We start from the raw sequence: 27145 nt of genomic DNA, 5'->3' as shown, positions 1-27145 counted from the left end.
ATACTTCAACTATGCTCAGATTTGTATTGCTGCACAATTAATATACACAGGCTTCTCACATCCAGTTTTCAACCATTTGAAATCCAGCAGATTCACTATGCATTAATTATCAGAGCCAAAAGGGTCTGTCCCACTGCGGCGACCTAATCCGCAAGTTCAGAAGTGTTTTCCCTCGACTCATACTCGCAGCATGGTCGACACGAGGTCGTAGGAGGTCTTTGTAACTATCCTTCATGCTCGAGAGTAGTCGAGGCCTCAGCTGGGTCGTGGCGTTTTTTTCAACATGCTGAAAAATGCCCCTTAAAACGCACACAAGAGTCAGTTCCAAGGGGTTTTCATTTTAAGATGAAGCATTAAATACAAGATTACAGAACAGCAATGTAACCACACATAAACCCACATTAATTTGCTGGTAATGAAATGCATGCAGCTAAAACATGTGTTATATTTTGTTTGTCTTGAGGAATGGAAGGTTGAAAAGGAGTTACGTGCAGAAATAGGTAAACATGTAAATACTAACATTCCTCAATTACTGACTGGCACAACATTTGAGTAAATGACAGATGGGAAATGCTCATATTGTAGATTAGATTTAAATGGGTAGTTTAACGGCTTGTACAATCCACCCTGCGCTACTTAAGAAGTTAACACAATCTTACTGAAATCCTATCTACTTATCCCGCTTCCACTTCTCACCTTAATCTTCAACCATAAATTTCCTTGGGGGAGGTGGGAAATTTGCCTGAAAGGATCATTTCAGCGCATGGCTTTTTTTCCCAGCAAGAGAGCAGAGGGAAGGAAAAGGTTGGGAAGCCAAAAGGAAGATGCCTGTCTGTCTGTCGGAGGATCAATTTCTTTTATCCAAAAGCAATCTTACTGCGTTTCAATATTTTTGGTGAAGCGGGTTCCCCTTTTCTGTGCAAGAAGTATTTAAAATCACCTTGTGGCTTGGCTCGTAGTTTAAAATAAATCACGCAACTGCAAGCTTTGATGCGAGTATCAAAGACGGTTTCAAAATATTAGTCATCCTGGCCATCCCCGCATTACAGGAGGGTTGCGGTTCGAGAAAAACTGGCCACACTGTGAAGCCGTATGTTGTGCGTGTTAAAAAGTAATCATTTGTGTTGATTTATTTCCTCCTGCCCCACATAAATCCAGAAAATGTGGATTTTATGCTGTCTCAAATTTCTGTGTATATATTTGTTGTATGCAAGGGTAAATTTCCATAACTGACTGACATATTTCCACAAATGACTGTAGCACGTGGGTCGCCTGTAACTATTTAGCAATTGAAACATAAATGTATCAGCTGGCAAGAACGAGAAAGGCTACATGTTAGATTCCTTTGGAGTTTGGTTTCATGCCATTAATCAGAAACAAACCCAATGACCACTAAGCAGGCATGAAACAGATGTGCAGTAGAATAAAACAGCTCAAAATGTTTGTTTGACAGGATTGTGCTAAATTTTAGTTAACAAAGTATCTGACCTAATGGGCCTACCACTTAGGCAATTTTTTTGGCGACTGTCATAGTCGTAGCAGGTCGACTGGTCCCCCCTACGACAATGTCTACGACAAGGTCTACAACAACCTACCACCCAGTCGATTTCAAGCTAAAGCAGGCTATCGACAACCTGCGACCCATTAGGTTGTCCACCTACGACAACCTACGCCCACCCGCGACAAGATACAACCCTGTCGGCAACAACTGAAGACAACTCAGTCGCCGGAACCTGTCGCCGGTTGACGTAGGTAGTCGGCAATAGAATTCACCGAAGTCAGCACCGGCGACAACCTACGTCACCTGGCGACAACCTACAACAGAACCTACATCAGGAGAAATCAAGCTACGCTCATTGGCGTCAAGCCAACTGTCACAGAAATGTTTTGAATATTTCAAGGTCCAGCGGCAACCAGAAAACGCTACGATTCTTTGGGCGACTGAGACTACTCACGACCATACTGGCGACACCCCAGTGACAATGTGGCCCACTGTAGGTGAAATTTAATCCAGAGAAATATGGAAACATAGGAGTCACAGCAGCAAGGAAGCAGACCCTTCGGCCCACATGATACATGCTGACCATTAAGTGTCAATTTATACCAATCCTACACTAATCACATTTTATTATTTCCAACTTTCAATCAACTCTCCCTACCAACCCTGATTCTACCCCTCACCTACACACAGTAGAATCTGCCATGGTCAGCTAATGTTCCAAATACTAGGTTATTAGGAGGTAGAACATGGAATGTTACGCAACACAATTCTAGAAAGGCTACAGGAACGCCAATATGGTGTTTATGTACACACATCATTGAATGCAGCAGGGCAAGTTAAGAAAGTGATTAAAAGAGAACTATTTCCTTCACGACACAATAGCGGCAGTCAGGATGCACTTTTAAGAGCCACAACTGGAGTACTGTGTCCAGTCCCGAACATCACACTAGGATATGAAGAATTTACCACAGGGGGAGGAATTTACAGGAGTGATTCCAGGGACAAAGAACTTTGATTCTAAGAAACTGGAATTGTTCTCCTTGGCTTCCTCCCACACTCCAAAGACGTACGGGTTTGTAGGTTAATTGGCTTGGTATTAATGTAAAATTGTCCCTAATGTGTGCAGGATAGTGTTGATGTGCGGGGATCACTGGCCAGTGCAGACTCTGTGGGCCGAAGGGCCTGTTTCCGCACTGTCTCTCTAAACTAAACATGACGTCATAGAACAAGGCAGAATGAAAGTGGTAAACAAAAAGTGTTTTACCTTATGTTTTTGGTTTTGAATAAAGTGAGTGGTTAGGGTCAGAATACATTGAAAGGAAAATAGTGGATTCAATGGTGATGGTCAAAAGGAATGGAAAAGGTACTTGAAAAGAAGGAAAAAAACAACGTGGGCATATGGGGGAAGACCTCTCCTCCCCACTCCCATCATGCAAGAGGTACAGAAGTTTGAAAACTCACACCTCCAGATTCAGGGACAGTTGCTTCCCAGCTGTTATCAGGCAACAAGATTGCTGACCTGACCTCCCATCGATCCCATTGAAGACCTTTGAACTATTTTCAATCATACTTCATCTTACAGTAAATGATGTCCCCTTGATCCTTTATCTATACACTCTGGATAGCTTGATGTTAATCATGTAAAGTATTTTCTTTGACCGGACAGCACACAAAAACCTTTTCACTGTACACATAACAATTAACTAAACTAAACAATTGGATGAACAGGATTGCTCACGGATACAGCCAGCAAAAAGTTGATGGGCCGAATGGATTCCTACCATGCAGTAACTTTTCATCAATTGTGCAATAGCAGATAACTCGGATTCCAGCACTGGGATGGCTTAGCTGAACAGATGTTACAGCTACAGAAAGCACAGAAATGAAACAGTGATTGCATGCATTAGATCCCAAGTGGGAATCTGTTCTCAACTCAAAACATTTTCTGAAGTCCCACCCAACACTAACGTTTTCAGAAAAGAATGTTTGGCTTAAAGAATGGTCTTTCACTTAACATAAGTGTTATTTTCAAACAACACTTCTCCCTTAAATAATCAACTGATGAAATCACTAGCTTTCCAACATTTGTTTTCAAGTGACCAAATTGTCTGACATTCCAGTCCAATTACAAAGGAATTCTGAGGAGTGAATACATACCAGGTGCCATGTTGAGAAAAGGGTCTTTATTTACTGACATGTCACTGCTTTTACTGCTCAGATTTGAACAGTCATAACTGCACACGTTCAAGAAATATATTTAATGTACAATATGTAATCATTATGGCGATGTTTCTCATAACCTAGACCCACACATTTAAGGCAACTATTCAAGTTTAGATTTAGGTTTATTATTGCCATGTGCACCGAGGTACAGTGGAAGTTTTATTCCACATGTTCTCCAATCAAATTGGATCAGACTAAACATACATACAATTGAGCCAAACTCAAGTACAATAGGCAGAGCAAAGGAAAAGAGAGTGCAGAATAAAGTTCTCAGCATTGTAGTGCAATTGTTTTTTTGTTTCTCCAAAGTGCAAAGAGTTTGGAACTCTGATCCTCGTGCAGACAGGCTACAATCATTGAGCGGGCCAGGCAGACTCTCCAGAGAAAAGGAATGGGTGACGTTTCGGGTTGAGTCCCGTCATTATACTGAGAGTCAGGGGGAAGGGAAACGTGAGATTTAAGACAAGTGACTGGAAGACATGCAAAAAGCAACGATAATGAAGGAAAGTTGGAGCCCACAATGGTCCATTGTTTGCTGTGGGATAGATGATAATGAAATATACAGTGCCTTTCATTGTTTCTATATCTCGTTATCATCTTTCTTTGATTATCGTTGCTTTTCCTGGATTATCGTTACTCCAGCGTTTTGTATCTGTCGGTGTAAACCAATATCTGCAGCTCCTCCCGACACAATCATTCTATTGATGAACTTGAAGAACTGTGACTGGAAAGGTGCAGGCCAAGAGCTGTTAAGTGGGATTTGCCTCAATTCGTTTTGCTTGACTAGCTTAAAATGCGTGAAATGGCATCCTGTGCTATAAAATTTCAATGAACTGATATTTTTACTATCTAGTGTAAAGTGCTTGGGATCAAAATTCCACCATGATGTGAAGTTTTCTACATTGTTCAAACTAAATTCAGCAGAGTTTGGAGGTTTTAATGACCACATTCAAATTCCTTTTAAAGACCATTATACCACTCAAAGCAAGAGTGATTATCCAACATGATTGAAATAGAGACCTGGGCAATTCAGCAAGCATAAACAAGTAAGCCTCAAAACTGTTAAACACATGTGGGAAATATATGGTAACTTTTTAAACTGACTCAATTCTTCAGCAAAATTTCCACCACATTTTTAATAATTTAATGCAATTTCATTAGTTTAGTTTAGTTCAGAGATACAGCGCGGTAACAGGCCCTTCGGCTCACCGAGTTCGTGCCGACCAGTGATCCCCGTACATGAACACTATCCTACACGGACTAGGAACAATTCACATTTACACCAAGCCAATCAACCTACAAACCTGTATGTCTTTGGAGTGTGGGAGGAAACCGAAGATCTTGGAGAAAACCCACACGGTCATGAGGAGAACGTACCAACTCCGTACAGACAAGCACCCATAATCAGGATCGAACCCGGCCGCCCAAAACATCTATAGTGTGGTACATCTTGAATAGCACACAATTGTTGCTGAACTAAATAACAAGCATCTTAATACAGGCAGAGCCACAGACTATGCTACTTTTAAATTGCAATTTTTAATATGACCCTTCTCATAATTCAGAATCAGTTTGATCCAAGTTTTACAGTCTACCTTAATTTTTTATTAGTCAATTTCTGGCCTGTAGAATCAGATATGTATACACCATGGAGACAAGGCTAGATCCATTTAGCTGCGTTTGGTACAAATCCCTCCAAACTTCTCCAATATTTTGCATGCTATTGTACCTGCCTCAACCATTTTCTCTGGCAGCTCTTTCTATATACGTACCACCCTTTGTGAAAATGCTGCCTCTCGGATTACTTTTGAATCTTTCCCTTCTCACCTTAACCCTGCCCCCTCTTTTAATTCCCCTACCCTGGGGAAAAAAGTGCATTCACCCTATCAATTCCCCTCATGATCTTATACACATCTAAAAGATCACCCTCCCACACTCATTAAGCTAGCCTATCCAGGGATAAAGCTTCAGTCTGTTCAACCTCTTCTTACTCAAGCCCTCCAGCCCCTATAACATCCTTGTGAAGTTTTATCTGCACCCATTGTAGCTTAATGACATCCTTCCTGTCACTGGGTGATCCAAACTGTGCATTATACTCCACGTTTGGTCACAGAATAACTAGAACAGTTGTAACATGACATCCCAACTCTTGTACTCAAACATCCTGACCAATGAAGACAAAAGTGTTGTTAATTGCTAAATTCTGAAGAAGGGTCCAGATCTGCCCCATACATGTTCTCCAGAAATGCCTCCTGAACCACTGAGTTACTCAACCATTTTGTCTTTTTTGGTAAACCAGCATCTGCAGTTCCTTGCTTCTAAACTCTTGAAGCTTTCTTGTTAAATAAACCGGATAAACCAGTTTAATGTGTAATATGTGGCACAACTTCACCATACCCAATTTAGAATGCACACAAAAGTGGTGAGGTAGTTTGCTGATCAGTACTTCTCTGTGTTCCAGCGATGACTCATGTTGTGGCCTTTAATGGAAAAACCTTTTGTGCATATTCCAACAGTTGGTAAAGCATGCATCTGAAGTAGATCAGATCCACACAGCTCTCATCTTTCAGTGAAAGGATAGGCTAGCTTAATTAATGCAAATTATAGTACTTTTCAAAATGCCTGCAGGCATTATTACTACTTTACTGGACAGGTGAGATGGAGGGATGATACTGCACAAACTTCAAATTTAGTTTATTTTACTTTAGAAATACAGCACGGAAACAGGCCATTCGGCCCACTGAGTCCGCATCGATCAGCGATCCCTGCACATCGATACTACCTACACACCTTAGGGACAATATGCACTTATACCAAGGCAATTAACTTTCAAACCTGTACGTCTTTGGAGCGTGGGAGGAAACCGAAGATCTGGGAGAAAACCCATGCAGGTCATGGGGAGAACGTACAAACTCATACAGTACCCATGGTCACGATCGAACCTGGGACCCGGGTCTTTGGTAAGGGTAAGGCAGCAAATCTACCGGTGCGCCACTGTGCATTAAAATTACTGGAACCACATCTGGAAAACAATTTCTATTTGAAAGGGAATTGGATAAACATTTGTTTTGTAGCCAGCAGAATTTGTTTGCTGACTCAACATACTAACTATATTCTATTGCCGCAATTTCACTTTAGTTAGTCACTAGACAAAGAGTTTGACTTCAATGAGCCTGACTGGGGAGTAACAGTCTGAAGAAGGGTCTTGACCCGAAACATCACCCATTCCTTCTCCAGGGATGCTGCCCGACCTGCTGAGTTACTCCAGCTTTTTGTGTCTACCATAGTCCCAACAACATGTGTTTGATCATGTAGACACAAGCAACTGCAGATGCTGATTTGCAACAAAAAAAGACTGTGCTGGGGCAATAGCGGGTCGGGCAGCATCTCTGGAGAACCTGGACAAACATTGCCTGTCCATATTCTCCAGAGATAATGCCTGACCTATTGAGTTATTCCAGCACTTTGTGTCTTTAAAAGTTTGATCATGATTCTCGGCAGTTCCTCTGTGTAAATTGAAAGCTCCCTTTCCAGTTGCTCGTTTCCCCTCTCATCACAATGATGTGCTGAAGGGTAGGTTAATTGGCCGTTGTAAATTATGTGTAGATAATGAGAATCAGGGTAATAGTAGAAAAAATGGTTACATTGGAAAGTGGCAAATGAAATTTATGGTACTGTTCTGAGAGTTGGCAGACTTAATAAAGCAAAAGGCTTATATTAAAGAAAATACAATTATGAAATTTGACCAAACACTTTACAGAAATATACAGTAATGCTCAAAACGATTCATTAGAAAAGATCCGATTTGTGTAAGTATTAAGCAGTGTTAAATTATGATCTTACCCTTGATTTGAGACAAGGGCCATTGAGAACAAATGGCAGTCAGACTGCCGTAAGTTTCTGACCAACTTGGAACAGAACACTACATCTCCAACTGAATTTTGGTTAAATATAATTAAAATACTAACAACACCAGCAGATCCAGCATTTAAATGCTTAATGTCAGAGCAGAAGCTTAAAAATGATAACTTGCAGTAATATGCATCCAAATAGCAGTGCTCACTTTGGATCAGTACAAAGTAGAATCCACCAATCTTCTGAACTATGGTATAATGGGGGCTCTCTCCCCTCTCACCAGCTGCCGCTTCTTTCTGTTGGTGTGGCTTTGTCCATTCCCTGCTCCATAACCGCCTCCCGCCTCCCTCTCCCCCACCGGAGTCGCTGATATACTCCACCTTTGCAGATGTCAGCAACTGCAGGGGATGAGAAGGCAGCCGAATGGACAAAAAGAGATGAAGAAGGCACGGGCAGAGCGAGAGGCGGACAAAGCTAAGAAAGAAGTGGTTGCTGGTGAGAGGGGGGAGAGACCAAACATGTCCTTGTCGGTGGCAGCGGCCTGATGAAAGCGCTGACATCCGGGGGCTACAACGTAAGCTGCAACAACGGCCGCATCAACTGGTGAAGGGCTCGCTGGTACAAACCAGTGGCATCAGCACCCAGCATTAAGGTGAAACAACACAAAGTCCTGGAGTAACACAGCAGACTGAGTCAGTCTGAAGAAGGGTCCCGATTTCCATGTTCTCCAGAGACGCTGCCTGACCCACTGAGTTACCCCAGCACCTTGTGTTCTTGTGTATTAGATCAGCATCGGCAGTTCTTTGTTTCATGGACCACCGGCAATAATGAACGGCATTTCCTCCCTACTCAACACCCCCCCCCCCCCTCATGGTCCATTATAAGGAGGGTTTACTGCATTGCAAACTTAGTCATGTTGAATCGCTGATCTCAGTCCTGTGCTTTAATTCCACTAAAAATTAAAATAAGCAAATGTACACATAGCTGATCTTAGGAATAGAGATTCTAAGTCTCCAAAAACAAGCAATTTTAATTAATAACTTTGCATTGATTTCAGTTTTTCTTTTATTGGGTTCAGCACACACAGCTGCAGCCACTCCCACCACTAAATGTTGTGCATGGTTGAATGCCAAATTGTAAAGATAAATCATGTTGATGATTACCATGTGATTTTTTTATCCTAATAGTTCAGATTAAATTGCAAATTCCCTTGGAGGCTAAAACTGCTGCAAATTGTTAGGAATGGTATACATCTTCCAAATTGTTCATAGTTATTTAAGCAGATTCAGTAATGGAAGTTGCAAGTCCACGACAGTCAGACACAGGCAGAACCAGAAGAAATAGCTGATCTGATACTTAGTTACAGCAGATCAACACTTACAACCACATTCTTGTGCTGATACTTTGTTCATATCTATCAAGCCACTCATCATAAAGTGTTTGGAGAATCTTATCAGCAATTCATTGTTATTGACTATCAGTAACATAGTTTGGAACATCAGAAACGCAGAGGATTTTAAACAAAAACGCAGGGAGAAAAATGGAACATGGCCTTTTAAACACAGCAATTGAAACAACCCTAATTTCCAAATGGAGACACAAAAGACTGCAGATCTTGTGTAAGAAACAAAGTACTGGAGGAAGTCGGTGATGCAGCATCTGTGGAGGGAATGGACAGACGAGATTTCTTCGCAAGTCTGAAGAAGGGGCCCGACCTGAAGTGTCATCAGTCCATTTCCTTCCACAGATGTTGCCTGACTGGCCGAGTTCCTCCAGTACCTTGTTTTTTATGCTCAACTCCCTAATTCTTTGTAATTACAGCCTGGCTACTTGACCCACGACTGACAGGGCCCAACAATGTATGTTTGTTTTATAAAGTCTGGGTTTAGGTTTGGATGATGGGGCCCAACTGGTCTGGGTCACCTAACCCAGGTCAGCGTGATTTGCTGAAATATCACTACGTGTCCGCAGTTACTAATTATTAACAAAGCACATGCAGAAAATGAAGTCACTTCTGCCTTAGATCATGAAGGATATGGTTAAAAACATTAATTACTCAGACTCTGGTTTAGGTTTATTGTTACATGTACTAAACTATAGTGAAAAGCTTTGTTTTGCACGCTATCCAATCAAATCAGATAATACTACACATAAATAGTATCAAGGCAAACTCAAGTACAATAGAGTGAGCTAAGAAAAAGATACAAAGTGCTTCGGTTGTGACCAAGTCAGGTTTTAATTTCATATCCAAACTGACCTCTATTTGTTATTTATTTTCTGTCGTGTTCAATATTATTGCCAAGGCACAACCCTCTATTTGATCAGGACATGTCATAAAAAATAACTATTTATGTAAATCACACTTATAATGGTTGATACTAGTTATACTTCAGCCCACATTTTCAAAACAAAAGGCTCCCGACTTTAAAGCATATTATGGAAATCAAAGCATGTGTTGTGGAAAAGTGACACAAAAGAATCAGTTTAAATTCAGATGCAAACAGATATTTTGATGTGCAAGTCTGGAAAGTGAATGACAATAAACTATTTCACTGGAGGGGGAAAGAAACAATGAAGTCGTCAAATATGCATTCTTTCTAAAGAATCACTGTTAACCACACAAACAAGAAATGGGCGTTTTTTTTTTAATCAAAGTCATTTCAACAAATTGATCAAATATTTGACTCTGGCCCAATGCAATGAGTCCATTGTGGCAGCCACAGCCCACTACTTGCTCCTGTGACTGTCGAGGGAAGAGTTCAAACCCCACTCAAGAGCCTTGAACGCCTACCAACGGATACTGAAATGCAGCACTGTAAATGGAGGTACTATTTCAGTTTATATATACAGCGCGAAAACAGCGATCCCCGCACACCAACACCATCCTACACGCACTGGGGACAATTTACAATTTTACCAATACAATTAGCCCTCAAACCTGTGCGTCTTTGGAGTGTGGGAGGAAATCGGAGCTCCTGGCGAAAATCCACACAGGTCACGGGGAGAACATACAAACTCTGTATAGGGAGGTTTCACGGCAGTTGGGTCACGACCCATAACCCGTACTGTTGCTACGCTACGCCAAGTGGAGTACACGCGATGAACTGCAGGTAGGCACTTACCATTGTTTCCAGCGTAGCGGGGCCGTTAAAACCCGCTGAAATTGTCAATTTTTGCGCTGTAAATAATTATGGAAATCGGGATAACAGTGAGACACATTTAGCCTACTTCAGAATTCCAAAAGTGAGGAGAAATTACAGTAGATAGAAGCGAGAGCTGAAGGGACAACAACAGGCAAAGTGCTTGACGAACATTGGTCGTTTGCTCACTGCATTTCATCAACTACGGCATTATTTGTGTTTTTTCTTGATTCCTTTGGCATCTAAAAAGTTTCAGAAGTGATAAATCTGGCTGTAAATTTTTTAAATCGTCCATGGTTCTCATGTGGGTTTTTACATACAAAATGAAAACGCATCTGAAGAAAAATTTACAGCCAGATTTATCACTTCTGAGGCTTTTTAGATACCAAAGGAATCAAGAAAAAACACAAATAATGCCTTACGGTTGATGAAATGCAGTGAGCAAACGCGATAATTCCCGATATTTTCAATTCCGATATCGGCACAGCCAATGTTTACCAAGCACTTTAGCTGTTGTTGTCCCTTCATTTTGCTTCACTTTTGGAATTCTAAAGTTGGGTACATGTCTCTCACACTTACCCCGACTTCCAATTTTTTTCGGCGCAGAAATTCAACATTTTGCCGGTTTTTAACAGGTAGGTAAGTACGCTTTTCTTACATTAATAACATTTTCCGGAAGTTACGGATGTCCTCCAGATGGATTGAGCGGCTCCGTGCGTCAAGCCCTATGACCCAGTGACCTTACGTGCAACCCCCCTATAGCGTACACACTTCTTATTGTTGTCAGAGGAGATATTAAAACTTAGGCCTCATCTATTCACTCAGCAGCAAGTTTTTAAACTAAAACTCTTGGAATTATCTTAGAGACCAAAGTTCATTCTCTGCCTTGGTGGATACCTTAAATAATTGAAAACAATCCTTGCAATACATTTGCTACTTATGAGATATTGCAGCACACAAACATTACCACAGCAACTACTCTTTAAAAGGTGTAGGAAGGAACTGCAGGTGTTGGTTTAAACTGAAGATGGACTAAAAATGCTCGAGTAACTCAGTGGGACAGGCAACATCTTTGGAGAGAAGGAATGGGTGACATTCCGGGTCGAGACCCTACTTCAGACTTTTTAAAAGGACTCCATATGTCATGAAATTTTTTAGGCCTTTGCAAAATATGCCACATAAATGTATCTTTCCTTTAGAATTGCAGCCTCCCAGAACTGCTGCAATTGGTCATGTTTGCTAATTAAGAATGATTCCCAAAAGCATACAATTAGGTGTCACTTAAAAGAGCTAACAATATGGAAATACACAAGCTTTAAAGTGCTATTATGAAATGTAATCATTGCGAAGAAGCTTACACACAAACACTGACACACTCATCCAGTCTACAATGCTGCCAATTGGCCACAGATGCTGCTACAGAAACATACTAAAAGTTGCCAGAAATATGTAAGTGGGAGATGGCCAACTTTAGAACAGATGTGAAGTTGTATCAGAATCAAGTTACAGTTGCCTTAACACAAAACAAAGTGAACAACTGATTTATCCATCAGCAAAGCACAAATTACTGTAGGAACTCAGCGAGTCTGGCAGTATTTGAGGGGGGAATGGACAAGCAACGTTGCAGGTGGACTGAAGGGTCCCAATCCAAAAGTCGCCAGTCCATTCCCTCCACACTTGCTACCTGACTCGGTAAGTTCCTTCAGCAATGTGTTTTGCTCAAGATTCCAACATCTGATGTTCTTTGTATCTCTACAGTTCTTTTTATCCACCCTCGAACTGATGTGTTACCAGCACAAAATGTACATCGAAAATATTTGTCTATATTCCTGAAAGAAAATTAAATCTCAAGAATCAACACAATTCTTGCCACCATACATTCTGCTGAAAATCCCCCAGTTTAATTGTGATAAGAAACAAAACAATTTCCCTTGCAGAAAGGTTACTCCCAAAATAACGATTGGGCAGTTTGTCAACACAAATGACTTCAAATGAAAGTCTTATTCTCTACATTCAGGAAACTGTAAAAATTGTCTTCATAAATAAAAAAAGATTGAGGAACACCGTGCCATTATTCTTTAGCTATTACATTTGAAAAAACAGGTGAAACCAATGACCAAACTATTAGCCTTAATGTGCAGAGCAATGGTTAAGCTAATAACCGTATAATGTACCCCCATGGTAAGGACATTTCCCCTTATGGAATTCTTGAATCACAACGACAAAAATTGAGATATGAAATGAAAATTTGCTCTTTAGTTGTGTGAGAAAAAAATAATTAAGATACTTTGCAAAAGAAACAGCAAATGTTGTCAATGTTCATCAAGAGTTTGTGTTATGGAAGAATCACGATGGTTTCTATGTCTACATTTCCTCTAATGCATGGGTGAACTGTATTTAAAACTCAATCTCAAGCAGTTTTAACAATCTCTGGAAATGTTCTGATTATTTTGCTTTAAAATTAATACCCCATGATTAACAATTTATATGCTAGTGACTATAAAAATAAAAAGATATACAAACTGCATTTACCAACGGGATTACATTTGCACTGTCTTATGCAATAAATAACATTCCCAGTTTTTTTGCCATTATTACAAATGATTCATCCACACAACTAATTCACATACTAGATCCTCAAGGTAAGTGACTTCCAAGAAGATGTGCTATGAAATGGCTTTTTCAACCTAGGGCCATCCCATGCACACCTACAATCGGATGGATAATGCTGAACTGGAATGCCATTGGTCAGACCTTGCCCCACCCTCACCTCACATTTCCAGCTTTCTTCCGTCCCCCTCCCTCCCCCCACTCCAACAGTCAGAAGGAGAGTTCTGATCCAAAATGTCACCTGTCCATTCCTCCTCAGATGTTGCCTGGCCCACTGAGTTCCACCATATATAAAGTGCAGTGTGTGGGGTTCAAGGGCATTCAGATCAAAGTCTCAGGTGGGGAGATTCTTTGAAATACTCTATGCAAGGAATGCCAAGTGCCTTTCTGCACCCAAAAGGCTTTCTTTTCTTGGCTCTAAGAGGGGGATGTCCTCAGTATTTAGGCAGTATGCGGTCTTGGCGTAATTATAAGCTAGTGTAGTATAGTTTAGTGATACAGCGCAGAAACAGGCCCTTTGGCCCACCAAATACACTCCAGCCTGCAATCCTAGCATAATAACATGGGACAATTTTACCAAGCCAATTAGCCTACAAACCTGTACATCTTTGGAGTGTGGGAGGAATCCACCCAGAGAAAACCCACAAGGGCACAAGGAGAACAAACAAAGACTGCACCTGTAGTCAGGATCAAACCTGGGTATCTGGCGCTGTAAGGCAGCAACTCGACCGCTGTGTCACACTGCCACTCCTAGTTCCTGGATCTCCTGCTCTCTTTCCACTGACATAAAGTCATAAGTTTGTAATCTTGGACCCATGCCTTCAGGTTCCTGCAAAGCTATTTTTCTCCCCTCGAGACCCCGAGTTTTAAAGGATGCCTTGTGTATGAAGTTTATTAGTTCCCAGATCTCCTGGTCATTCTTATCAAACCAATATGTGTTTTCTGGCAAAGACAAGATATTTTCCCAGGTGCTCATCATTGTGGATTTTAGAGTAGTCCAAGCACTTGGGAGTTGTCAGATTGTCTGCCAGGTGTGAACTGAGGGAGCTTTCTTTGCAGGATCCTTGAAATATTCATTATTGATTTCCTTCAATTTCTTCCAGCAATGCTTTTGGCTGGTGTCCTGGGCTGATATAAATAACAGATTAAGCAGTGGTCAATGCGGTATTCATCACCACCAACATGGCACGAGTAGATGCACACATCATTGGGATCTCTCGCTTGGATAACAACTACAAGTGCTGCACCCATCTTGACAGTCTAACCAAAGTATCTTGTACTTGTGATGCTGACAAAACTGGGTGAAGGACACAAGGATTTTATCAGAAGAAAAACTCCAGTCCGAAGAAGAATCCCAACCTGAAACATCACCTATCCTTTTTCTCTGGAAATGCGGCCTGACCTGCTGAGTAACTCCAGCACCTTATAGGGGCTGTCCCACTGCAGCGACCTAATTGGCGAGTTTGCCCTCCACTCGTACTCACAGCATGGTCGACACGAGGTCCTAGGATGTCTTTATAACTCTCCTTCATGCTCGAGAGTAGTCCCTGCGTACTCGAGGCCTCGGCTCGGTCGCCGCGTATTTTTCAACGTGCTAGAAAATGCCCGAGAGTAAAAAAAAGGTCGCCATGGTAAAAATTCAATATTTTTTTTACTCTTAGGTTTAGTCGAAGTAGGTCATATTAGGTCGGCATGTTATTCATAGGTAATCGAGGGTAGTCTTTAACATAGTCGAAGGGTGGTCGAAGGAGATTGTCTTCACTCTCCACTATTTGGTGTCCAATTTTCCCGAAGCTGGTCGAAGTTAGTCTTCAACATAGTCGAAGGAGGTCTTCAACATGACACTTTTTCAAACTCTTCTAAACTTGCCAATTAGGTCGCCACAGTGGGACGGTCCCTTATGTTTAACTTCACCATATAGAATTGTCCTGCTTTCTGTGATCAGGGCATTTCCGTGCAATTGTCCATATTGTTGGACAGATCTGTCTTGCAATCATGTTGGAATAGCTTGTCCAGAGATGCAATTGATTTTTGGAGCGCAGGATTTCAGTTTTAAATCGCACTTAAAAAATGACCAGTCGTTGGTCTATTTTCCAATGCCCCTGTCAGACCTATATATGAGAGATGCCAGGCTTGGGAAATGTGAATCCCTTATCTCTTTACAACATAGAAGGAAGCCATTCCATTTATGTCAGCTCACAAACAATCCCGTTCCTGTCTATTTTTTCCCACTGTAAACTATGTTCGTAGGTTTTCGGAGCAGAATTAGGCCATTCGGCTCATCAAGTCTACTCTGCCATGGCAGATTTATCTTTCCCCCTCAGCCCCATTTTCCTGCCTTCTCCCAATACCCGACACCCATACATCCCTTCAACTCTTCCCCTCCAATTCTAATACTTGTCTATACTCCAACAACTTAGTGGCAATTTGTGTGCCAACCCTCACACCCTTAGGACAAGCAAACCCAGAAGAAACCCAGTCAAAGGGAGAACAGGCAAACTCCGCACACTCAGTGCATCAAATTGAATCCAGACTACCAACACCACAAGGTAGCTGCACCATTAGCTGTATCATCCTGTGGGGGAGGACTTAGCAAGGTACTAGTGTATCTGACAGATGGTATCTACCCAAAACCACAGAGCCACCAGTGACACGGCTGTCCAACTGAATGAGACACTTCTGTTCTTGCTCGATGAAGCTGCTCCATTTGCCTAAACATTACAAGTCAGGCCCCACTATCAGAGCACTCGGAGACCACAGTCCACCATCCGACAGCATCAAGCAGTTGACTGAAGTCTGTGCTTTGGTTTTCCCAGGCAGGGACTGAACCCACCCGTGTTCACTATTGAATACTTGTGTGCTTATAGATGCATCATGATGCAGATGCTTAGAATGACACAGCAGCAATAGATCTCTGTGCAGCAAGTATACAACAGTCTGAAAAACACCATTAACCACAGATAAGACAGCATTTCCTTCCTGTCATTACCAAACTGATGATTTTTTTTTTAATGAACCAGTGGGCAAAAATTAAATACAAGGGCTTAAACTCCTTTCAATGTAAAGGCCAGTCTGGCTCAAGGGCGTGCACATTTTGTGCATTCAATGTTTTAAATTGCACAATAACTGGTCAGATGAAAATTGAAAGAATTCATAAAGATTCTATGGACAAATGATGTGGAGAATATTTTTGGATTCATGCTTGCTAGAGAGTCCAAGAATAAAGGGCGGCACGGTGGTAGAGTTGCAGCCTTTCAGTGCCAGTCACCTAGTTTCGATCCTGACTCTGGGGCTGTCTGTGTGGAGTTTGTACGTTCTCCCTATGACTGCGTGGGGTTTCTCTGGGTGCTCCGGTTTTCTCCCACATTCCAAAGACGTGCAGGTGAAGATTAATTGTCTTCTGTAAATTGCCCCTAACATGTAGGATAAAACTATATGGTTGACTGCAGGTCGACGTTGATCCAGTGGATTCAAAAACAGTCCAACTGAACTGAGCATCAGAAAATTATTTTAAATACTTACGTACGTTTACATACAGGCATGTTGAAGTAGAAATTAATTTAATGAAAGGGGATGCAACACAAGTACGTGGAGGTGATAAAGCACATCTTTTTTTACATTATAGCATTTCAAATCATTTTAGACAAAGTTAGCAATTTCATAATTCAAAAGTTGAATGAAAAACTGGTTTTACCATAAACCACGGTAAAATGCACAAGTCCAGAGGTAAAACATTCTATCAATCAACATCTAACTTCACAGGCCCGGCAGATTGCACCATGAAACATAAACTCATCATTATGGAGCTACTTTTTCCAGCTAAAAACATTTCAACAGAAAAATATTTGATCACTGTAACACTACTCAAAAGTCAAATAAAATGGAAGTGGAGGAACTTAAAAAGAGGTCTTAATCTGTAGCTGCTATTAGAAGAGGACTCATGCCAATGTAATTTGTTGATGTTATGGTACAACCACATGTTTTAATGATTTTTCTTCATGAATCTTACACCATCTCAATTGTACCTCTAGGTTCCATACTCAATGCCTTCCTCAAGATACAATACAAGATACAAGATACACTCAAAGCATGAATCACCGCAACCCAAGTTTTTCCAGATCATGATGCTTCATTAAAAAAGTTAAACCTTCCCAACTCTATTGGCTACTAGTCTGCAGCTATAGAAGCACTTTCCAGCTGCCCAGACCTTGACAAGTCTTAAATTGTGTTAAATCTACCGCTTAAAAGTCTTAAATCTACCGCTGCACCACAGAGAGCATATTAACGTATGGCATCTCTGTGTGGTATCTCAGCTGCACGGAGGCGGAGAGGAGAGCTCTTCAGCGCGTCGTCCACAGAGCGCAGAAGATTATTGGGACACAGCTACCGGCCTTGGAGGGCATCTACCACACACGGTGCCTCAGGAAGGCCGTCAACATCCATAATAATTCCTCACACTCTTGTAATGGACTGTTCAAACTACTTCCCTCCGGCAGACGTTACAAGGTCTTCTACGCCCGAACCTCCAGATTCAGGAACAGCTTCATTCCCAGAGATATAGCGGCTCTGAACCGGCCCTGCTGAGCCTCCCTCGGATGGTCACGTCGCACAGACACATCTGCACTTTAGTCTGTTTGAACTGTTTTGACTATTTTACTGTTGTAATGTTCTTTTTACAAACCATGTTCTTGGGGTATCTAAATCTAAGTTTTATTAGTTATTTAAGTTATGACATCGGATGGAAGCTGCATCCGTCAGAACCAAGACTGGACGGAAATGACAAAAATTAGGCAGCATAGCTTTAAGAAGAGGCAAGGTATTTTTCCTCCAGTGGTGGTTGCCTGGAACGTGTCGCATGGGGTGGTGGTGGTGAAGACAGATCCAATAGCGATGTTTAAGGGGCTGTTAGATAGGCATATGCAAATGGAGGGAACGGGTGGGATATGGATCAGATGCGGGCATAAGAGATTAGTATAACTTGGCATCAGGTTCAGCAGAGACATTATGGGCCAAATGGCCTGCTCCTACGCTGTGCTCTTCTATGTTGTACGTCCTCCAAATGTATGTTTTCCCTCCACAAGCACTGTAATCAATTGTTGTAAAGACTGTAATGAATTGATGCTTTTCCCAACGTTCCTCCAGCTTTTGCCTCAGATCGGAGTCATTACGGCCCCAGTCAGCGTTGGCAGTATTTATATTTGGACAGTCTGCTGAAGCACAACACACAGTCAGGGTCAAATGCAAGTGTTTAAATGCCAAACTCACTGCCAGACTGAATGTGCAATTAAGTTGCAGTTGGCAGCAAAAGTGATACAGAGCAGAAGCAGGCCTTTTGGCCCAACTCATCCATGCCAACCAAGATACTCCATTTAAGCTAGTCCCTCTTGCCCACAACTGGCACATATCCCTAGATCCATGCATCTGTCCAAACTGTTGTTACTGTACGTGCCTCAACTACCTACACTGACAGTTCATTTGACATATCCATCACTCTGTGAAAATGTTGCCCCTCTGGTTCCACTTATATTTTTGCCCTCTCATTTTAAACCTATGCCCGCTGGTCTGCAGTTCCCTTATTCTGGGTAAAGACTCCGAACATTCATCTTACCTATTCCCCTCATAATGTTATACATCTCCATAAGATCACCCCCCTACGCTCCAAGGAATAAAGTCCTGGCAACATCATCGTGAATCTTCTCTGCACTCTTTCCAGCTTTTGGCACCCTTCCTATTGCAGAGTGATTAAAACCAATAAGGTTTTATTGTGTAGGAAGGAACTGCAGATGCTGGTTTTCACCGAAGATAGACACAAAATGCTAGAATAACTCAACTGTCCAGGCAGCATCTCTGGATAGCAGGAATAGGTGACGTTTCCGGTCGAGACCCTTCTTCAGACTAAGAGTCAGGGGGAGAGGGAGACTGGAGATGTGGAAGGGTACAAAGAGCATGTAAGGTGTGAAAACGACAGATCAAAGCAGACGATGTTCAAGGAAATCGTTCAAGAAGGAACTGTGCAGATGCTGGAAAATTGAAGGTACACAAAAATGCTGGAGAAACTCAGCGGGTGCAGCAGCATCTATGGAGCGAAGGAAATAGGTAACGTTTCGGACCGAAACCCTTCTTACAGTTGGAGGGCAGGGGGTCAAGGAAATGTTGGTTTCTAAATCTTCACTGCACTCTTTCCAGCTTAATGGCACCCTTCCTAGAGCAGGGTGACCAAAACCAGTGAGGTTTTACTAATGGGCGTAAACAGGACATGTTTATGGGTGGGGGAAGAGAAGGCCACGCCGGTGACTGCGGTCCAGGCTTCGGGTGGAGAGGAGGACGGTGAGGACGCACCCGGACCCTCATCTCTCCCCTCACCGCCCACCCGCCGCCATCACCCAGCGGCGGCCGAGCTGAGGGGCGGCACAACCGGCACCCCTTCCCTTCCCTCCCTCGTCTGGGCCCGGGCCCACCCCAGAGCTGGATCCCCGGGCGCGGCCTGCCTGACTGACTGACTCACCGGCGCGGCTCGAGCACCGCAGCGTCGCCTCCGCCCTCGGTCGGTCCGTCCGTCCGCCTCGCTCACTCACTCGCCCCCGCGGCACTGCCACTGCCGCAGCCTCGCTCTCCCGCCCCGCCCTGCCCTGCCCCGCCCCTGGGGGCGTGGCCTCCACCACACGTCACCTGAGCGACATCCACTTCCGCCAATCGCCGCCGTGCCCGCCCACCTTCCCCCCGGCCGCCAATCGGAGCGCGGACTGAGAGGGCGAGGGCCGGGCGGGGCTGGAGAGCGCGCAGGCGCGGTGCGGCCGCTCGTTGCGCAAGGCGGGGAGGGGTGGGGGGAGCGGCTCGGCTCTAGAGCGACCTCTATGGGTGACGGCGACTCCTGCAACAGGAGAGGCGGCGGGGAAGGGGTGAGGTCTCCAGGTCCGTCAACATTGCTGGAACGAGTTATTGTGTAGCAAGCAACTGCAGATGCTGGTTTACACCGAAGAATCAAATACACAGGACTAGATGTTAAAAGTCCCTTGTGCCAATAGGTGGGGAGCATTTCACGATATCCGTTGATTGTTGAGAGTGGTAGAAGATTATAGAGCGGAGTGAAGAAGGGTTTCGGCCCGAAACGTTACTTATTTCCTTCGCTCCATAGATGCTGTTGCACCCGCTGAGTTTCTCCAGCATTTTTCTGTACCTTCGATTTTCCAGCATCTGCAGTTCCTTCTTGAACATTATAGAGCGGAGCCCTATATTTGGTTTGCACCGAAGATAGACCGACACAAAATCCTTCTCTCCACAGATGCTTTCCCCGTGACTTTCAGTCTGAAGAAGGGTCTCGACCCGAAAAGTCACCCATTCCTTCTCTCCAGAGATGCTGCATGACCCGCTGAGTTACTCCAGCACTTTGTGCTTTTGTAGATTTTTTTTTAATCTGATTTTTGCTTTCATCGTCAAATTTATTTTTCACAATTCAAAGAAATGGTCTTTAACCTAAAACATTAACTCAGTTTCTATTCCTACTGATGCAGTCTGATGTACTAAGTATTTCCAAATTTGTTGTCATTACTTATTATTATTTTTCATAATCTCTTTACTTTCCCTATTTCCCTTTTGTTTGAATGTACATCTTCCAGGCTCTCTGTTACATTAAGTCCTTGATGTTTGACATATATCCCTTCCTGCCTTCTTCCCTCTGTGTTACATGGCTCTAGGTACGGTATTTCTTTGTAGAAATGTTTACACTGAAGTCCTGAATTTCCTTCAGTGCCTTCCAGTGCAATTTACTTTCAAGTAGATCACCTTCCTGCCCACTTTTAGACAATAGACAATAGGTGCAGGAGTAGGCCATTCGGCCCTTCGAACCAGCACCGCCATTCAATGTGATCATGGCTTATCATCCACCATCAGTACCTCATTCCTGCCTTCGCCCCATATCTCCTGACTCCGCCATCTTTAAGAACCCTATCTAGCTCTCTCTTGAAAGTATCCAGAGAACCGGCCTCCACCGGCTTCTGAGGCAGAGAATTCCACAGACTCACAACTCTCTGTGAGAAAAAGTGTTTCCTCGTCTCTGTTCTAAATGGCTTACCCCTTATTCTTAAACTGTGGCCCCTGGTTCTGGACTCCCCCAATATCGGGAACATGTTTCCTGCCTCTAGCGTGTCCAAACCCTTAACAATCTTATATGTTTCAATAAGATCCCCTCTAATCCTTCTAAATTCTAGAGTGTACAAGCCCAGCCACTCCATTCTCTCAACATATGACAGTCCCGCCATCCCGGGAATTAACCTTGTAAACCTACGCTGCACTCCCTCAGTAGCAAGAATGTCCTCCCTCAAATTAGGGGACCAAAACTGCACACAATATTCCAGGTGTGATCTCACTGGGGCCCTGTACAACAGCAGATGGACGTCTTTGCTCCTATACTCGACTCCTCTTGTTATAAAGGCCAACATGCCATTCGCTTTCTTTGCTGCCTGCTGTACCTGCATACTTTTAGTTTGTAAAGTTGGCCTTGCCGTGGCTCCTATGTCTTTTGTTCTTTTCCATTACTGTGCTAAGTCTAACTGAATAATGATCATAAACGCAGCCATGCACCCCCACTGGTACCTCTTCCACCTGCCTAGTTTCATTACCTAAACCAAATCTAGAATTGACCCCAAACCCACCTTATTGGACATACTGTATGCTAATGAAAAATATTCGCCACAATGCAGTTTAAAATTCTGCATTCTCTGTACCCTCTATGCTGACAGCATTTTAAAATAATTGAAATATCCCACTATTACTGCCATAATGATTTTGCAGTTGTCAGAAATTTGCATACAAATTTGTTCTTCCATCTAATTTGGACTACGTGGAGTCTTGTACAAAACACCCTCTTTTTAGTTCTTTAGTTCAATCCTTATAGGAGTATTGAAATTCCAGTGCTGCTGCTTTAGTTGTAGAGATACAGTATGGAAACAGGCCCTTCGGCCCACCTAGTCCATATTGACCATTGATCACCCTTTCACACGTCACCCCACTTTCTCATTCACTCCCTACACACTAGGGACAAATTTGTGGAGGGCCAGTTAACCTACAAACCCACACATCTTTGATATATGGAAGGAAACAGGAGCACCTGGACGAGAACCACATGGTCAGAGGGAGAACGTGCAAACTCCATGCTGTTGGCAGCCGAGGTCAGGAGTGAACACAGGTCTCTGTCGCTGGAAGACAGGGGCTCTATCAGTTGTGCCACAGTACTGCAGCTCTTTAGGCTATGTGGCAGGGAGATGGGAATCTGAGCAAAGCTGCAGCAGAGCCAAATCCAGAACCAGAAATGGAGGAAAGAAAATCGATGAGAGATTTTGCGACACACAGGTGTGTTATCATTTCAATACTTTAATTCAGTGAACAAAGTACTTACACGTAACAACATAAAAGTAATTGATTAACAGGAATGCTAGTATGGCTATTTTCTACAGAATAAAACCACTTCAATTTGTCAGGGGCAATGAGGAGATGGCAGAAGAATGGGGTCAGGAGGGATTGATCAGCCATGACTGAATGGCGGAGTAGACTTGATGGGTTGAATGGCCTAATTCTGCTCCTGTCACTTATGACCTTATGGGAGGTTTTCTTCTTCCTTTTGAGTCATTGAAATGAATGATTCTGCCCACTTGACAATGTATGAACACACGGTACTTACCTAGGACTGTCATACACATCTCACAAACTTCCCAAAGTCTTTCAGATATTTTTTTGTGTGAGCGTTCACCATCCTTGTGGAAACAAAAGTTGAAGCTCAACGGCAACTTGAATGAACAGTTCACCGGTTTCTGGATGGTGTTGATTGAGACAAGGATGTTGGTCATGGGATGGAGAAATTTAGTTTAGTTTAGAGATATTCACCATTTTCTACAGGTACACTCCAGAGAGGGTCGTGTCAGGTTGGTTGCATCACAGCTTGGTTTTGGAACAGCTCCGTCCAAGATCACAAGAAATTGCATAGTTGTGGATGTAGCCCAGTCCATCACACGGACCAGGATCCCCATCACTGATTCCAACTACACTTCATGGTGCCTCGGGAAAGCAGCCAACATAATCAAGGACCACTTGCATCCTGGTCAGTACCTCTTCTACTTGCTCTCCTTGGGCAGAAGATACAGAAGCTTGAAAGTGCACACCACCAGATTTAGGAGCAACCTCTTCCCTGCTGCTATCAGACTATTAAATGAATCAGGATATATTCCCCATCTGCCAATCTACCTTGTTGTACCCTTGCACTTTTTTTATCTGCACTTTCTCTGTTGCTGCAACACTATATTCTCCACTCTCTTTTCTCATTTGGCACTACCTGTTGTACAGTTTGAATGTACTCATGTACTCCCATGGTATGATTTGCCCGGATAGCGTGCAAAACAACATTTTTCACAGTATCTCAGTACATGTAGCAATAATAAGCCAACGTCAATATCAAATAACCATTTCACTGAAGAGCAATAAAACTAGATGCTGGAAAACCAAAATGTAAATAAATGCAAAGGATGTTCAGCAGTCAGGCATAAAGAGACAACTATAAAGAGACAAACAGAGTAAACGTTTTGGGTGAATGACCTTTTGTAGAACTGGAAAAGTGAGAGTATAACACATTTTAGTTGCAAAGAAGGGGAAGAATGGAAACAGGGCAGAGACCAAAGTTTCCAAGGTCACACAGCTGTTTCCTCTGCAGACAAGGAGCCCTTCTTTCTAGAGCATATATGTAGAGGTCAATGCTAAAAGGAAGGAGGGAGGGGGAGAGATGAGAGATAGAAAGAGAGTGAGAGAGGGAAAGAGGGATAGAGAGGGGGAGCGAGAGGGAATGGAGAGAGGAAGGGAGAGAGACAAAGAGAGAGGCAGGGAAACAGAGAGATGGAGAGAGAGAGATAGATGGATAGAGAGAGAGAAACAAAAAGACACGCTGGTACTGTGTGAAATAAAAGAGGATGCTGGAAATGTTTACTAGATCAAATAGTATCCTGAATCCGAATTCAGTTCCAGTCCTCTCCACTGTCAAAGGGATTTATAGGAAGTGCTATCCCAAAAATGCAGCTGGTATCATCAAAGACTCACACCACCTTGGCCACATTCTCATCTCATTACTACCACGGTACATGAGCCTGAAAGCCGTGACCGACAGGTTCAAGCACGGCTTCTTCCCCGCAACCATCAGGCTCTTGAACATTGAAACTATGATCTTAGACAGACTTTATTTTGGTTGGACCACAAACTTCAGATTTGCATTATTACGGTCCAGTTACCCTGAGCCTATTAAGCTGCAGCAAGTAAGAATTTTATTGTTCTGTTGCCAGTACGTGTGACAACGGAAACCCTTTTGACTCTTGGATTTATATTCTGTTTCTTCAGATCTTATTTTACACTATTGAGTGAAGTACAGTTTATCTCAGCAGACTGATATGTAGTTAAATGCAGGAAGTCCTCTTTACCAGGAGTATGTTTCATACTAAATTTTCTCTAGTCTCTCTATAACACCCTCTAAGTGTCAGTGTTTGTCAAATCTTTCAGTGTCTTTACTTACATGTGATTATGTATTTATGTAAGCTATATCTATATCAGATGGATTCAAATTTTTTTCCATTTTTTCTGAGCTGTCAGTCATTTTTTATTTAGTTTAATTTAGAGATACAGCATGGAACCAGATCCTTAGGCTTACCTAATCTACGCTGATTATCGATCACCCGTTTACACTAATTTTCTGGTATCCCACTTTCTCATCCACTCCCTACACATGGGGGACAATTTTGCAAAGGCCTATTAATGTACAAACCTGCCTTTGAGATGTGGGAGGAATCCAGAGCACTCAGAGGAAACCCACTCGGTCACGAGGTCAGGAGCAAACGTAGGTCCCTGGCGCTGAGGCAGCAGCTCTACACTCTTAAGACATCGAGCTATGTAGGAAAAAAACCTCCAACCTTCTTTACATTTCTGCCTGACTCTCTGTCTAACTATCCTCCTGTTTGTCTCATTAAGTATTGCTCATTTTTTCCCATCTACTGTCTGCATATTTTACCCTTCATGAGGAAAGGTTTCCATGAAACCAGCAGTATCTACCTCTGGAGGAACAGACTTTGATTAATATTTATTCCTGATTTAATAATTCAGTACTTGTCTTGCTTTTGTCGATTTCTCCCCTCACCCACAGTCCCTGGTGTGTGCCTTAGTTATATTCGCCGTTTTATCTGGACAGCATTTTAAACTCTCTTGTGTAAAGCTCTGTGGTCTATTGGCTCACATTACATTTCCTGAGCGTCACTCCAATTTCTTTGTTTTAAAATCCTAAACTTGGCAGTACTTCATGTTGAGAGTTCATGCTGTAAATGCCACTCCTGTTTTCAGGATGTTGATCCTTCATTGTAACTCGTCAACAGCCAAGAAAGTTGTTGTCTAGCAACTGCCCTGCATTTAATCAAAAATGAACAACAACAAAACTACTTGCAGGCCATTTATGATTTCAAAAACAAAATCCGGTGAATAGTATGGAACAGTGGCACCACTGATAAAGCTGTTGCCTTCACAGCCCCAGAGACCCGCGTTCGATCCTGATCCCGGGTGCTGTCTGTGTGGAGTTTGCGCGTTCTCCCTGTGACCACGTGGGGCTACTCTGGGTGTGCCAGTTTCTTCCCAAGTCCCAAAGACGTGCGGGTTTGTAGGCTAACTGGCCTCTGTAAGTGGATGAGAAAGTGGGATAACATAGAACTAGTGTGAACGGGTGATCGATGGTTGGTGTGGACTCGAGGGACCTATTTCCATGCTGTATCTTTAAACTAAACTTAGCTGGGATCAATGTTTAAACCCAATGCTTGGGCAGCACCAAAGAGAGGAACGTGTGCTAAACATGAGCATATATTTGTGACAGCCATGCATACATTTTGTGAAATTCAGCAATTTAACTTCAATGCAATTGAAGTTTGGTAGCGTCAGACAATAGTGTGTACCACACTATACCAAACTAATGATTTAAAGTTATTGGTAAAGAAAGATTAATTAGGTTCAAGGTGACAAGAGATTTGAACAGTGTTCATTTTCTATAATAGGTAAGTGTATCGGTGTCTGAGTCCTGGAGATCAGGAGTACAAAGGGATCTGTAAGCCCTGATTTATTGATAGGATCTGCAACCAGAGATGTGGTCCAGAGTCAGGAGTAATTAATTGTCATGTCCTGGCAACAGAACATTGACATTCTTGCTACAACTTTACAGGCCCATTAACACAATAACACACAAATAAATATACAATAATCAATAATACAACAATCAGTAATACTACATTTAGTGAGGGAGAACTATGATGTACCTGCATGAGTCTCCACATCCCCTGATGACCCTGTGACCTCAGGGACCATGGACCTGTCTTCACCAATGGGACCACGGTGGTGAGTTAACAGGTTTAAGTTGCAGCTTCAAGGGTAAACACATGTCTGAAGATCTGTCCAGGGCCAATCACATTCATGGAATCTCAAAGGCATCTACAAGAGATGCGCCAATATCATCAACTTCCCACCCCCCCCACCATCCTGGCCATGCTCTCAGTTCACTACAATAAATCTTAAGAAATATTGCAATTTGAAAAAGCTCTTCCCAACAATGTCACAATTGAGCAATGACAGCATGCAGAAAAAAAGAGAGCTAGTTATATTTCTGTGATCGAAGCTGATAACAGAATATAAAGAATGCTGTTGGCAACAAGTATTATAACTTGTAGAAACAAAGAACGCAGCTGCTGTTTTATACGAAAGATAGACACAAAATGCTGGAGTAACTCAGCGGGTCAGGCAACAGCCATGGAGAAAA

At 42.7% G+C, this 27145-nt stretch overlaps 1 protein-coding gene across 1 annotated transcript in view; it reads right to left on the bottom strand.

Annotated features, from left to right (window-relative positions):
* Positions 1-19964, bottom strand: part of tmod2 (tropomodulin 2) — a 50560-nt gene extending 30596 nt beyond the window's left edge. Inside the window, exon 1 of the mRNA XM_055661106.1 lies at positions 19835-19964. The gene's annotated coding sequence lies outside the window, so the exon portion shown is untranslated. The remainder of the gene's footprint in view (positions 1-19834) is intronic.
* Positions 19965-27145: the final 7181 nt, after the last annotated feature.

The sequence above is a fragment of the Leucoraja erinacea genome, chromosome 33, assembly GCF_028641065.1.
Source record: "Leucoraja erinacea ecotype New England chromosome 33, Leri_hhj_1, whole genome shotgun sequence".
Classification (NCBI taxonomy): Eukaryota; Metazoa; Chordata; class Chondrichthyes; order Rajiformes; family Rajidae; genus Leucoraja; species Leucoraja erinaceus.
The sequence above is the reverse complement of the archived record's forward strand: the minus strand, read 5'-3'. Positions and strand labels throughout refer to the sequence as shown.